The sequence below is a fragment of the Emydura macquarii genome, unplaced genomic scaffold (genome assembly GCF_026122565.2).
Source record: "Emydura macquarii macquarii isolate MOO-44397 ecotype Brisbane River unplaced genomic scaffold, CSIRO-AGI_Emac_v2 contig_561, whole genome shotgun sequence".
NCBI lineage: Eukaryota > Metazoa > Chordata > Testudines > Chelidae > Emydura > Emydura macquarii.
This window is the reverse complement of record NW_027130698.1, coordinates 16,326,800-16,341,087: the sequence shown is the minus strand read 5'-3', so window position 1 is coordinate 16,341,087 and position 14,288 is coordinate 16,326,800. Positions and strand designations below refer to the sequence as shown.

Sequence of the window (14,288 nt, the reverse complement as noted above, 5' to 3'; positions counted from 1 at the left end):
TGGAAGAAAATAGGATTCATCTTGGTCTAGGGAAAAAAAAACTTGAGAATGGCTACGCTGCTGGTGTGCCGAGACTGCAGCTTACCATGCTGACAAGATCACCTCATTGTTGTCTTGTTGGTCTCTCTGTATCCAGCTGTTGCCTTGTCTTATATTTAGATCGTAAGTGCTTTCGGGTAGGGACTGTCTTTTTGTTCTGTGCTTGTATAACACCTACCACCATGAGGTCCAGGGCCATGACTGGGGCTTCTAGGTGCTTTGATAATAGAAATAAATCACAATAACCATAAGAAATAGATCTGTAATTGGGATTAGAGTATCAGGCACTGTAAAGTGTATGCGCAGGCACACCCAGGGCAGGAGAATTGAAAACCTCAGGCTAGCATGCCAAGACTCGTATGATTTCTTTAGGGTTCGTACAAATTGCCCATGAAATCTATATGAGTCAGTAAAAGTTTGCTGATTGCATGGATTTCCTGCCGTGCTGACTGGCTGCTCCTACATGCCTATATACTTTGAATATCACTTTTCGACCTCCCAAGTGCCAAGTTTTACGGTCTTTATCTGGACACTCGTTACGTCTGATTTTTCATTGAGGCTCCTTTTATTGCTCCTGCCGTGCGGGGAAACGCACTGACAGTTGAAAACTGGAGAGTCAGGAGGAGGTTAACTTCCTGACATGCATGGACCAAAGCCCCCCGCCTCTCCACCTCCGTGCATGGCCAACTACGGGGTATAGCACATGTCAGTGGATATACAATCACTGCAGGTCTCCCACAGAAAGTACCACAGACAGGTCAATCCTTTTGTGACAACAGTGAAATGAAGTCAAATAAAATCACTATTAGTGTAGTTCACGGCTAGAGTAAAACCTGAGATGCCCTGCTCTGCAAATGCCCATGCTCAGATTTTAAAAACAAGGGCTGGGAATTTCAAAAAAGCCTAGTGGAGTTGGGCATCTAACTCTCTTGGGTTCTTTGGAAAATATCAGACCAACCCTCAAGGCTATCAGAGACGGAACTGGGCCCTCTCAACTTTACAAAGCAGTTTTTAGGTGGTCACCACAAAAGCATGAGATTGGACATTTTTCACTCTCCATAGAAGAAAATGTTGATACAATTTGTTTTATCTGGGAATCAAAAACAGTGAATACAATATCTGCTCCCTGCTTTTCATTCCATCCCCAAAATGTTGTGATGATTATTTTCAATTAATGATACTGCCAGAATAGAATTAATCAGGTTTAAAAAGCATTTTTTTCACATTATTTACAACGCCCCGGAAGCTCAAAAGTGAAATCTGTTTCTTTAATATTGAGGGTTTTTTTCCTCTTGTATAGTCACATACTGATTTGCTATTGTAGAGTTGCTTAGGAAATCTAGGCTGTTACTGTAGGGTTGATCAAGAACTTCGATGGCTGCCTCATTAATTCTTGGATGCACACTTCAGTTTATTATTGTAGGGTTGCTTGGGAGAACTGGGAAACCCTGGTTTCTTACTGGAAGGCTGCTCAGGGGTGCTGAGCTACTAGCATTGATTTTTCTTCTTTAGGGAAAAACAGCGATAAAGCCCTTGTTGTTTTGGAAAACGGCCCACAAAAAACGACATAGATTTTGCAAAAAGACAGAATAAGAAAAGAAAAAGTAGGTCAAAATGTGAGCTGTAACCATGTCCCATTAGGACCAAAACAGGGTACGAAGAGGAGATAGACCATGAAACACACACGGAAACAGAGGCTCACACTCCACTGGGACAGCAGGTTTACTCTTTCCTTCTGATACCTGCTCTCTTTCTCACCTCAGTCATGCTCTGGATTAAAAAATGATCCTTCCAAACATACCCAGGGACCTGTTCTTTTTTTAAACGCGCGCTCCCTCTTGCTGCTTTCGTTTGGCACCTGCATTTGTTTTTTGGCATATCTGGGGAATGGCATAAAGCCAAACAAATGTGGAAACAAACTAGCATGTAGTGCGCATGCATACAGACGCCACATTAACTTGGATGACTGATATTTCCATGTTGCTTGAGGTATTTTTAAATGATAGAACACCGGATCAGAATGCAGAACTTAATGAGGGACTGGGCTTTGGGCCTTTCTACGGACAGGACAGACAAAAGAATGCACCAACAAGAATGGAAGGTGCAGTATAACTGTGATTCACCCATTAATTGGCTTCACATCATCAACACATATGGAGCCAGAGTTTTAGAAGTATTCAGGTGCTCCATTCCCACTGGTTTTCAGTTGGAGCCAGGCGGCTAAATAGCTTTAAAAATCAGGCCCATGGTGCTTTACAGAACAAGAATGATTATTGCTTTGATTCTGTGGTCTCTTACGCCAGTTTTACACTGATAATTCCATTTAATTATTCCTGATTTGCAGTCGGCAAGTGAAACGAGCATCAGGTCCATAAACTGCCTGGACTGAAAAGCTTGCCACCTAAGATCTAAGCTGAACACCCTTGAAGAAAACTACTTCCCTTCAAACAAAGAAGTAGGTCTGCTGCCTTTTGACCAGGCAAAGATCCAACCAAATCTTGCCTTTAAGCCCCTCCTATCAAGCCGCACTGCTTTCCAAGGTCCAGATGACCCCCAAAGTACCTTCTCTGACCAGTTAGTTTTAGGTTACTTTTAACAAGATTTCCTTTAGTTTGCAATAAAACATTTCAAACCATTAATAGCAACATACGGTCACATCAGCATCCCTGGAAATAAATATTACAACTTAAAATCCCAAAGAAATCCCAGTCCTATGTTCTCTGCTTTTTAAAAATGTATTTTATTGATGTATTTTAAAAATGTAAAATGAAGTGCTGTAACTTTAAATAAGCCGGCAACATACACAACCCCAGTAGGCTACAATCTGTACTTGCAAGCAGCAGAGGGGGCTGTGGGTACTGTTTTTAAGCCTTTTAATAATATACATGTAGTTAACCTCGACACCTAATCGTCACCCTAACCCATCGTGCTACACCTAACCCTCGCCCTAGCAGAGCCCGGATTTTCAGAACTGCATGCACGGAATGGCCCACGGCTAATTTTAGGAAGTTTTCCATCTTTAGGAAATGTGGCAAAAGTTTCCTCTTTTAGAATGCCTTTCGGTTCTAAGTGACACTCACTATTCAAGCACCCCTTTATTCCCTTACCTCTCTCAAAACACGGCGCACCAAAAATGAAACCTACTCCAAAGAGAGTTCTGTCCTTGTAAAGGGAGGCAGTGTCAGAGACTCCATCTAGGCCACTAGGGACCTTGCGATTGCTATTAATTTTAGGTGGGAGAAGCTCGGATACTACGGGGATAGATGGCAGTATAAAAGTCTAAGATATATAGATTTGCTTGCATACATGCTAAGATCATGCAAGAAATTGCAGTAAGTGCATATGCAGAAGTCCATGTAGGCGTCTAACTTGTGATCTGTCCCTCCCATTTCCATGCCATCTCAGTAACTGTATGGGCCAATGCTGTAGGCGCATTGTCTGCAGAGGAAGTTCTAGAGCTTCAGGCCTAGACTACGTTCTGTCAGAGACTGAACAGTCTGGGGGGGTTGTTGTAACATAATACAACACTCTAACTTCGGCATGTATGGATCTTTGTATTTTAGGGTTTATGGGTAAGGTGTTAAAAAGACCTGCGCTCCTTCTAAACTCTCAGAACACAAATCTGAACATTAATAGCCAAAAAAAACCCAGAAAAATCACAGGATACATGAACTTTGAGACAAACACCAGTCTTAACAATAGCCAGTGAGTAGCTAAGCATAAGCGGTATGTCCCTGGTACAGAAGGGACTATTTATTTCAATACAATATGCTAAAGTGAAAGCCCCTAGACTCGGTGAAGACATCATTTGACTTATAAATTAAGCTTGCTGATTTTGGAGCACCCTCAAATCCTGTTCTGCCAGGGATCCAACGAAATGGGTAAGATCAGGGATCGATCTCGTCTTGCCCGAACGATAGCAAAAGCTTCTAAGACCTTGGATCTCTCGTATGATAGCATGCAACACAAACCTCCCAGAAACGGGCCTGGAGCCTTCAAACCACAATCTTTTTTTTAAAAAAACTTAACAATTCAAGTGCTTCCTCCAGCCCAGTTTGGGGCATGGGAGAACTATATAGGGTTGGGATTCTCTCCAAAATTTTTCCATTCAGCTTATCCAGAACACCTCATCCAGTTCACATCATCCAGTTCTCTGGGATCCAAAAAGCTCCGTTTGACTCCAGCTCCACTTTTTCAGGCATGTAACAGCTCCGTGCCCACACTGGCCAGGCCCAAACGCACGGGGTTTAGGTACAGGGTGATAACCCTGGCGCACACTGCTCAGTTTATATACGTCTTCACCTTGTCTCGCTAATATCCTAAGTCCAACATGGCTACAACACTGCATTCCACAATAGTTAGTTTAGTTAATTTCTGCCTCCCTTATCTACCGTCTCTAAACATTTTCACAATAGGTAGCTATGATAAAAACTCACGTCTGTGTGTGAGTGCTGTAAAAATATACAGTTAGTTTTGTTTCAGCAATTACTTGTTCAGGCTTGTCTTGTCTTAACTTGGGCCTGCTCATGTCAGCTAAGTTAGCCCTGCATACAGAAAGCATTCAGTACAGTATTTATGGTAGAGGATTTACCAATGAAAAGGAAAGAAGAAACTATTTTCTTACTGTTGCTTGATCTAGTCTGCATTCTGAAGAGCAGCCATACAGTCTTGGGTGTGTCTCGGTGTGGAGTTAATCCGTGTTACTTCTCACATCGTGATCCTGGCGTGTCATCTGTTGCCAGAAACCTTTAGGAAGAAATAGCTGTTAGAGGTTTTTTATTTAATAACCATAAAAAGAACAGTGTCACTTTTTTTTTTCTGATTTTCACTAATTGTTTTATCCTAGGATACTAGATAAAAACCACATCTGGGAAAAATACCTAGGAAGATCTGGAAGGAAAGTCAAAGCAGCAGACCAAATATCTCTTGCTATCTCATGCCTGAAGCCAATTGTCTAGATTAAAACCTAGCATGACCTCTCCATGGAAACTCAGCAACTAGCTCTTTAGTTCAAATCCAGGCCCAGGGGTAGAGACCAAAGGTTGCCTTCGATAAGGCATCCCCACCACAAAACCTCCATTACATTTAGCATTAACGGGCCGTGCCTCACCGCTTCCCTAGAAGTGGTTCCTCCCCGTCAGGGTTAGGTGTACTGGTGAGAAGGTAGAACTGAAACTGCTCATGCTGGAGCTATTTGATAGATATATAGAGGCCATCACTGTCCGAGGCGATCACTAAATTTTCATGTTGCAAGAAAAATACAATAGGGGACCAACAAATCAGTTTGATAGAGAAAAAAAAGCCATCCCCCAAGAAAATACGCTAGGCAGATCTCATCTTTTGGATCCCCCTTCTCTATCCTCTTCATTCCTCCCCCACATCCAAGTCATGCATTAGGATGACCCATTCATTGACCGAGTACAGCGTGACACAGCTCCCTTCAGAGATCACCCACGTCCCCCCCAAGTCATCTCAAGATCATACCCACCCTTTCCCCACTCCCCCATCAGAGACTGAAGATGCCTCCTCTGGCATATCCACTCCTAGCCTGTAAAAGGATGGGACAACAGGTCAAAAATTCCCTCCGGCTACTGCACTAACCAGACAGGGATGAACTTTCAGCACAAGTTGCAGAAACTAAGCATCATTCTTCTGACAGCACAAGGTACATTTCCAGACCACTGGACACATTTTCTGTCATTGCTAATAGGACAAAATCTCCAGTCAACCAGAAATGGATTCTAGGAGGCCCCACAAGTAATTCTTCAAATTTTCCAATTAAAAAAGCCCTGAGGTGTGGTTGTTTAACTTAATCCACTTAAAATATCCATGTGGATGGAGAGCTGGATTCCCCCCCCCCAAGTCCGTATGCATATATATATATATATATATATATATATATATATATATATAGACATTCAGGCATAGGTTTGCCTGGAAGCTCTAACTTGCAGTGAGTTTAGTTTCAGGTCAATAGACCATGAAGAATAATTGCATCACAGCAAGGATATTGCATTCCTGATTGTACACACTGATGTTCTGTCGCTAAAGGCGCTTTACCATATCCTGGCTGATCTGCTGTCTCTTGACCCGTATTATATCCATAATCTATCCAAGGTGGACCCGTCCTGACACAGGCATTGTTCTATCCTGAAAACGGTTCAGGGCCTTCACCATTTTATTAGCGAAGTGCATGTATTTGGGAGGGGAGAAGAGAGGACGTGGGATGCGGGAGGGAATAGAGGAGGAATGGTCCAGCTCAGAAAGCTGGTCAAAATTTTCTGAAATTTCATTTGTTGGCAAAGTGACTGTTTCCCTCCCTCCCCCGCAAAAAAACCAATATTCTAGTTTTGAAGGAAATAAAAGTGATTTTTTTCCCATGATTTATTTCCCTGTTTTACAGTCAGCTATAAAGCTGGTTGGATTTTTCAACTTTTGACATTTTTCACTGAAATCCAGGATTCTGTCCCCCCCAAAAAAATGCAAAATAAAACCAGACTAAATTTTCACTGTATTTTTTTTTCTTTTGCAGCCAGCTCTACCAGGTAAGGAAGATGTTACTGGAATTGGAAGGATCAAAATTGCAAGTGCTTGTAACAGGGGCCTGATTTTCAAAACTGTAGACACAGTTTTATTTTTTGTCTTTATTCTATACATTAAAACAAGAACTTATGCAGGATGCGAGGCACTTTTGACATATATCTGAACTACAGTCATACTGCTAAAAAGAAGAATAAACTGTATTAACTTTCCCAAACCAGAAAATAGCCAGCTGAAAAGACAAAAATCACACCCCCCCAAACATAAATAAAGAGACACCCACACACACACTCCATTCTCCAGATGTCCTGAGCACGCTACTCACCCACAAAAAAATAGAGATGGGTTTCTCTAGCTCTGTCACTGACTTTCTGTGTGTCCATAGGCAAACCACTGCTCCTCTTGCTCCAATTGCACCTACACTTTGTTTGTTTTGTCTGTTACAACCAAGTTGTCTCTTGCTATGCATAGATACAGTGTCTAGCACACTGAGGCTACAATCTCTGTTGGGGCTTGTAAAGTGCTAATTGCAATCATAATAATAATAAATTATTTTGCAAATGCAAATGGCCACTTGTGCATAATTTGGGTGTGCAATTACCCTATTTGTGCCCACAGTCCCTGCATGTGCGCACGTGTGTAAAGTAAGTTTGCACACTTTTTGCTAAAAGAGTTCAAAATCAGGCCCCCTACAGCCAAGTGATCTTGTTTGCCTCAAGTGTCTGTGATTTCAGTGTTTTTGAAGACCATCTCCAATCGTGTGTATTGTTCTAAAGGTATTTAATTGACTCACAAAAGTAAGAACTGCAGTGTAAAACCCTTCCTTAGCGATCACTCTTCAACACTTTCTTGACATACTTAAACGCCTCTTAATTACAATCTGCCTTGCATGGACTTGGGACGTCAAAACCACGGCCAGGCCTTTGTAGAATGTGGATTGTAGAGATAGAATATCTGAGAACCAGGTAAAAGCAGTTACACAGTTAATTCGCATAATATTTTGAAAAGTCAGCCAGTACACTTTTCCCACAAAGAGGATGGAAACCAAACTTTACTGTAAAAGGTTTACTTTTAACTTGTAATTTTCAACTCATTTAAGTAACTGGGGAAAACATGCTGCTCCACTGACACACACCAGAAAGAGCTGCAGTAATATTTCTGGGGACTGTAGTAGGAAGTGGAACTGAAAGTGGGACCACAAGACATGAGGAACACTGAAAGCAGAGCAATGGGAGTCAGCACTCCTGAATTCTCTTCTCAGCTCTATCGATGACTTACTACGTGAACGTGGGCAAGTCACTAATATACATTTTACCAGGGAATATAAGTACATTCACAGGAGAGCTGCAAGGACTAAGTAGGTGAGGTTTGCACATTGCATTGAGATCCTTGGATGACAGACACAATCAATTACAGTGTAGTGTGTTTGAAACTCACCAAGCCAAGGAATTGGAGGTTTATTCTGCAAAGGATCCACCAGTAACCCACGACCAGTCTTGTTAGTATTAATGAGAGTTTCCTGCTCAGCCAAATACCATGCAAATTGCTAGGATCGAGTTCTCTCTCTCCTTGTTTCAGTCACTTGTGGGCTTTATTAAGTTGGCATTAATACCAACAACCAAAGCCCGCTCCTTCCACCCTCACACATGTGGTTGGTCTACTGGCTTTCCTAGGTCCAGTCACACTAGTGAAAGATGAAGGAACATGCCCCAATTATTTGTATCAACCTGAGGGAACAAAATAGGTTCTCATGTGGCAGTGGAAAAGGAGATAGAAAGCATGACTCCAGAAATTTGCACGGCTGGGAACAGTGATGGCAACAATTTGAGTGCAGTCTCATGAAAACTGCTTGTCAAAGATTTTCCAAACTCTGAAAAATATATAGACATATATTTGCAAGTAACCACCAGACACGATCAAGTCATCTTGCCTAAATACTCCACAATGACATTATTCCACAATGGCATAATCCTTGGAGAAAAACCACATCATTCTTGGATGCAAAACAGAAACTCGACACATGTAATACCTAATACTAGAGTATACTTTATACTCTGTTTTCCTATGAGTCATTTTCCATCCCACTGACTGTCGAAAATGTTTTTTGTTTATTTCTCTCAATGGCTTTATTGACTGCAGAGAGAGAGAGAGAGAGAGAGATTTTCGGCATCCCAAAAACCTGCCACTGAAACTACTCTAACTAAAGCCATCTGCTTGAGTCCAAAGCCACAGTCTCTCAAATTCTTTTGCTAAATTCACATTTTACTTAAAGGGACAGTGATGGAAATATTAGGCTCCAAATAGGTTTTGTGTTTTAAAATAAAATAACGTTATGAAACATCCAAAAGGAATGTTTTCATGGCTCTTTGTAAATAAATATCAATGACAATTTTTGGTTCTGAAAATGGAAACCTTGGCTAACAGTATGGGAAAATCAACCGCCCCCAAACTCTTGAGTTAGCAGGAGAAAACTAGCACGTAAAACTGACAAGACACATGGAATGAAACAGACCAGTCTAGTTTCATTGTCCGACTTGAGGGCTTGATTCTGGTCTTGCTTAGGTTGGTATAAATCAGGAGTGACTCGACCTAAACTGATGGAGTTATAGTCATGAAAAAAATCACTGGAAATCAGCTCAACACCAGCACTTGAGTGTAAGGCAAAACTATAAACCAGCCATTTTTTTAATAAATACATTGATATAATTCTTGCACTTCCATAATTTGAGTAACACAGGCGTGGATTTGGTTTTTTATTATATGGTTTTATCTTGATGCTGTCCTTTCAGAGTTAACACACACGACAGTATTACTCATTTTTATATTGCACGTGTGGCCATCCTTCCCGGGGCACTGCACTTTGACACGGTACAAAAGCTTGTGTATTCCCATGACCCTGCAAGCAATGCCAATGGGAATTTTAACTCCTGCTTGGGCCACCGAAGCTGAACAGGTCAAAGGATAGGGGCCAGAGGAAAAGCAATCCACTGGTCCTCCAGGGCGAGGATTGAGCGATATCCCAACAAACGATCCTTGTCAAAAAAAGTTAAGTTACAGCAACACAAGGTAGCCATTCAGCATGATAGACAGGGATGTTGGCACTTTGTTCATGCCAGTGGCACCTGATTGCACAGGAAGGATTGAGATTCAGAACGGTGTACATGTGCATCACTCAGCATCAAGACCCCATGGGGCTACGTGTTGTCCAAAGACAGATGAGGACAGGGTCTTACAGCCCCGTCGTTGAGTCATCCAAGATGACGTGTGGTATATACCACATGAGTAGTGAGATGGCTGCAATCAAATATATTAACATTTCAAAATAAATACATACACACATTTGCAAATTATTATAATTCTTTCCCATGACAAACAATTCAGTTCCTCTTCTCCCCCATTGGCCCCTCCAGCCATTATTAACAGGCTCATTTCTGAAAGGTTGCTTGGTTGAAATGAGTCTTCCTGAGGGAGGCAATTGAAGGAGGGGAAGATAACGGCCTCGTGCTCCAATTCAGGGAGGGCGTTCCACACGGAAGCGGAAGCACAGAAGACGGGCCAGGGATGTTTGCGGGCGCTGCCGGTGGGGCAGAGAGAAGCAGACAGCGCTGCAGTAACAGAACAGGACAACAGGGAGCGGCAGGGTTGTGAAGGCTCCATGGAAGTTCGGGCAAGAAACTTGAACTTGATGTGGTGGAAGGTGGCGGGGGGCAAGCGAGTGGAGGGATCCAGAGAGGGCTGTGACGTGGGGTTGAGCAGGAGGCAAGGAAGGTGATCCCAACAGCTGTGTTTCACAAATGTCTGAAGGAGGCCTTTGCCGGCAGCAAGTTACCACCCCACCTTTCGCTGGCCCAGCTTCTCTGACCAACGAATGGATCAGAAGGAGACTGAAGTGGATCTCAAGTCTCTGCCCACTCCCTGTCCATTCTTCAGCCCTCCCCACCCACCTGCCCAGCTGACTATTAAACACCTGCACTCAAGAACCGGGGGGGGTTGTGTGAGGGACATTACTGACTCCTTTAAATGGATGTCCAGCCCTTCACACTCCATTTCAGATGTCCTGGGTCATCTCACCAGGCAAGCAGGCAGGCTGGCTGGCTCACAGGAGGGAGGGAAGAGACATAGGTTAGATATTTATTGGAATAAGAATCTATGTGCAGGGGAATTTGCAGTGATACTAGCCAGGATTCAGGCATGAAAGGACAGTGATCTGTCTTCATGTTTCAGGGCATGAGCTGCTCACAAGCCAGAGCATCAAGAAGTAATCCACATGCACACGATATTGTACTAGCTGCTGGGGCACTAGGGGGATTTTATACCAGTCTCTGAACCATGGGTACTGGCCACTCAGGACATCAGAGGGGATGGATTATCAGTCTGCTCAATGGAAAACCTTATGGGATACTTGCCTTTCTCCAACGCAGACACCTTGATCCTGCTAATCCATTTGAACACAATCCAAAAAATCCACCCCCGCCCCCCCGCCTTCCAATCTGCTTTTAAAGAGGCGAGGCTGGGTTTTGCTTTTTTTAAAAAAACATGGCTCCCTGCATACGCAGAAATGGCTGTGAGCACAGGGCTTTGTTTACCCACACTAACGCCCCTTTGCTAAAGATTTCTCAAGCCCCACTTCTTGTAGCACTACCTAACCTAGCCATGCTTACACTACCCTGGTGCTACCGGCTGCCTGCTGGACTACCTAAGCAACACAAAAGCAACAAGGCCCCTCTGCACTAATAACTGACGAATGAAGCAGAAAAGGGTTCACGGTCTGCAGAGTCACAGATACATGCAATGGGCGCCGGGAACCAAAGGGCCCATAACACAGACAGTCGCCTACTGGTGAGGCTCGTGCAGCGGCAGTGAATGGGCGCATTGTGCACCACTTTCAGCGCACAGTGGGACTTGCTATTCACATTAGGGCTAATAAACACAGATCAGAAAAGCTCTCCCTCTTGAGAACCTCTAGGAAACCCTGATACAAGGTCTGTGCCTGGGACAAAACCCCAGGGCAGGTGAATTCGGCGTTTTCTTTCTAATGTTTGGCATAGCTCCTGAAATGACTCACAAGCAATATTTCTAAAGGAGGGAAGATCTCGGTTTCGGGTGGGGGCAGGGAATAGAATGGGGTTGGGTTTGACATTAATTAAGACATATTTCTTAAGGTGACCTGACTAACGCGTTGGATTCTATAAATCATGAGAGAGAGAAAAAAAAACCTCTTTGCTGCTTGATTTATCTTGTGACTGCTCCTTTGGGAGAAGGTGCCAAGAATGGTGGAGCGTTGCTTTTTCCCCACCCTCCCGCAAAATGTTTTGTTTGGCAACTTTTATTAAAACAACACTGCACCCTCAAGCACAGGCAAATCAAGTACAGGTAAAAGCTGCATGGCTTAGTCAGAGCCCAGGGAGATGTCTGCTACGTGAATGATACTGCAGTGCCTATTACTCTTATTTAATACTTGTACTGTGATAGCACCTAGGAGCCCAAGTCATGGCCCAGGATCCCATTGTGCTAGGTGCTGCACAATCACAGAACAAAAAGACGGTCCCTCCCCAAAAGAGCTTACACTCTGAGTGCAATCTAAATACCTAGATGCCTTGGTGATGGAGGCACTTCTTTAAACAGACAGATGGGACAATCATTTCTATACATTACATTTCTTAACACCATTTCTTCAAGGATCCCAAATGCTCTGTGTCCTCAGCAAAGCCAAGCCGAGTTACCTCTGCGCAGAAATAAAAAAAGTCTTGATCATCATCCTTTTGTAACCAGCGAGGCATTTTTACTTGGCCTGCTGAAAAGCGCAACCCTGTCCACCTGCCTCCTCTTCTCCTTGTATCCCGTGACAACGGCAAGCCACTTACATTCCGTTTCCATGTTTAACCACCAGGCAAAACTGAATTCCCCACGCCCCAGCAGAAACACTGCACTGTATCTGCTATTTCTCCATCCCGCTCCAAATCCCAGAGTTAATGCAGTGTGAAAACTATTATCCTATCGCAGAGACGAACGCGTTCTCCAAGACAGTGTGAAGCATGCAAGTGTAATGATGATCCTTGCAGTGCCTGGATCCAATGGAAAAATTGCTAATAAAAAGTTTCTATTGTGTCAGTGCTATAATGCTAACCTCCTGGCGTTCTCTCGCTCCAGTTTCCACTTACCTCCTTCAGCTCAGGATGGCTTGAAACTTTCCAGCCCCAATTTTAGAGCATGGGAGGGAAGCTGAATTTAAAGGGCCTGGGGGACATTCACTACAAAAACAAATCAGCTCCATCCTCAGTCAGCTAGAGGGGTCGTTGTACAGCTAGGGAAGAAGATCCCCTTCCCAGGCATTCCCCCAGGCCATGCCCCTCACCCAAAGAATGAGACCCCAGACACAGTGATTGAAAACCCGGCCAATATTTTCAAACTTGAGTGCTGAAAGTTGAGCTCCTTGATCCAGATTTAGACACCAAGACAAACAGCCTGATATTTTTAAGACACTGAGCACCTGCATCTGCCATCAATTTCACTGGGGTCTATGGCCACTCAGCACATACTTATTGAGCTGCCTAGAAAGGGATTTAGAAGCCTGCCCAAGTCTGAAAGCTTGGACTCTGAGCTTTTCTCTGTGTCTCTGCTTCTTAGTAGTTTCCTCCCTTGGTAAATAGTTTCCTCCCGAAGTAGCAGCTGCAAGAGTAGCAGCTGCAGATCAGGGAAGTGAATTCTGCTCACACTCACATCTCTCTTCCTTTGAAAGCTACTTGACTTTCAGAGCCTTTTTCCATTTCCCCTCGCAGACCCGCATCCCTCTCTTTCTACCTTCAGTTGATATGAGCAGCACCACAGAATTCCATCCTTATTCTGTTTTCCAATCCCTCCTGTACGTGAATGACAGGAGCTAAATGGCGGTACATGCATAGGTAGGGTAATGCATACAAGTGATTACAGAGCTATAGCCCATAATATTCTGCAGAACGCCCCCATTAACACACACACACGCGCGCACACGCGCACACACACACACACAGAGGAGATTAAGAGATTATGTGTGAAATTGACGGTTTATTTGGGATTCTCTAATACAAACAAACCCATTTATTTCAGTATATTTGTTAATAATCTCATTATTTACCCATGTGCTTTATATTACTCTCCATATTCCAATACTAAAGGGACATCTGAGGCTGGTTAGTCTCTTTGTATCGGGTCCATCTTCAGCTTTCTGGTATTTCCGGGTTGGCATGTGCCCAAATCAACACATTATCCTTTTAAAATAAATACATAAATAAAGTCCATTTGAAGAGCTGCTGTAAGCAATTGCCCCATACAGCAATTGTCAATTGATGAAGAATATCTGGAATTTCTGCTATACAACTAAATAAAAAAAATGGAGACCTCTTTTTAGCCCATGTGTCTGATTGTGAGTGCTGGAGGGGGAAATAGCTTTAGGATTGGGATCCTTTCAGAAGGGTCCATCTTTAAACTTATTTTTTAGTTTGGAAGAAAGATCAGGCCACGGCAGAAGCAGATGTCAGCGGCACGTCTGCAAGCTATAGGAACGTTGCCAAGACCTGAACCTGTTGTTCCCAATTTTCTCTTTGACAGCCAGACAGGTGCACAGGCTGCTAGTGCCAGGCAGAATGACACGACCATCTACTGGAAGCAAAAGGTGGTCGATTCCATGCTCCCTCCTACTTTAAAAGGCAATAGTTCAAAAATTGAGCCGC

At 43.4% G+C, this 14,288-nt stretch overlaps 1 long non-coding RNA gene across 1 annotated transcript in view; it reads right to left on the bottom strand.

The window, feature by feature from the left end:
• Positions 1 to 4,788, bottom strand: part of LOC137147832 (uncharacterized) — a 154,751-nt gene extending 149,963 nt beyond the window's left edge. Inside the window, exon 1 of the long non-coding RNA XR_010918369.1 lies at positions 4,664 to 4,788. This is a non-coding gene — a long non-coding RNA (uncharacterized lncRNA). The remainder of the gene's footprint in view (positions 1 to 4,663) is intronic.
• Positions 4,789 to 14,288: the final 9,500 nt, after the last annotated feature.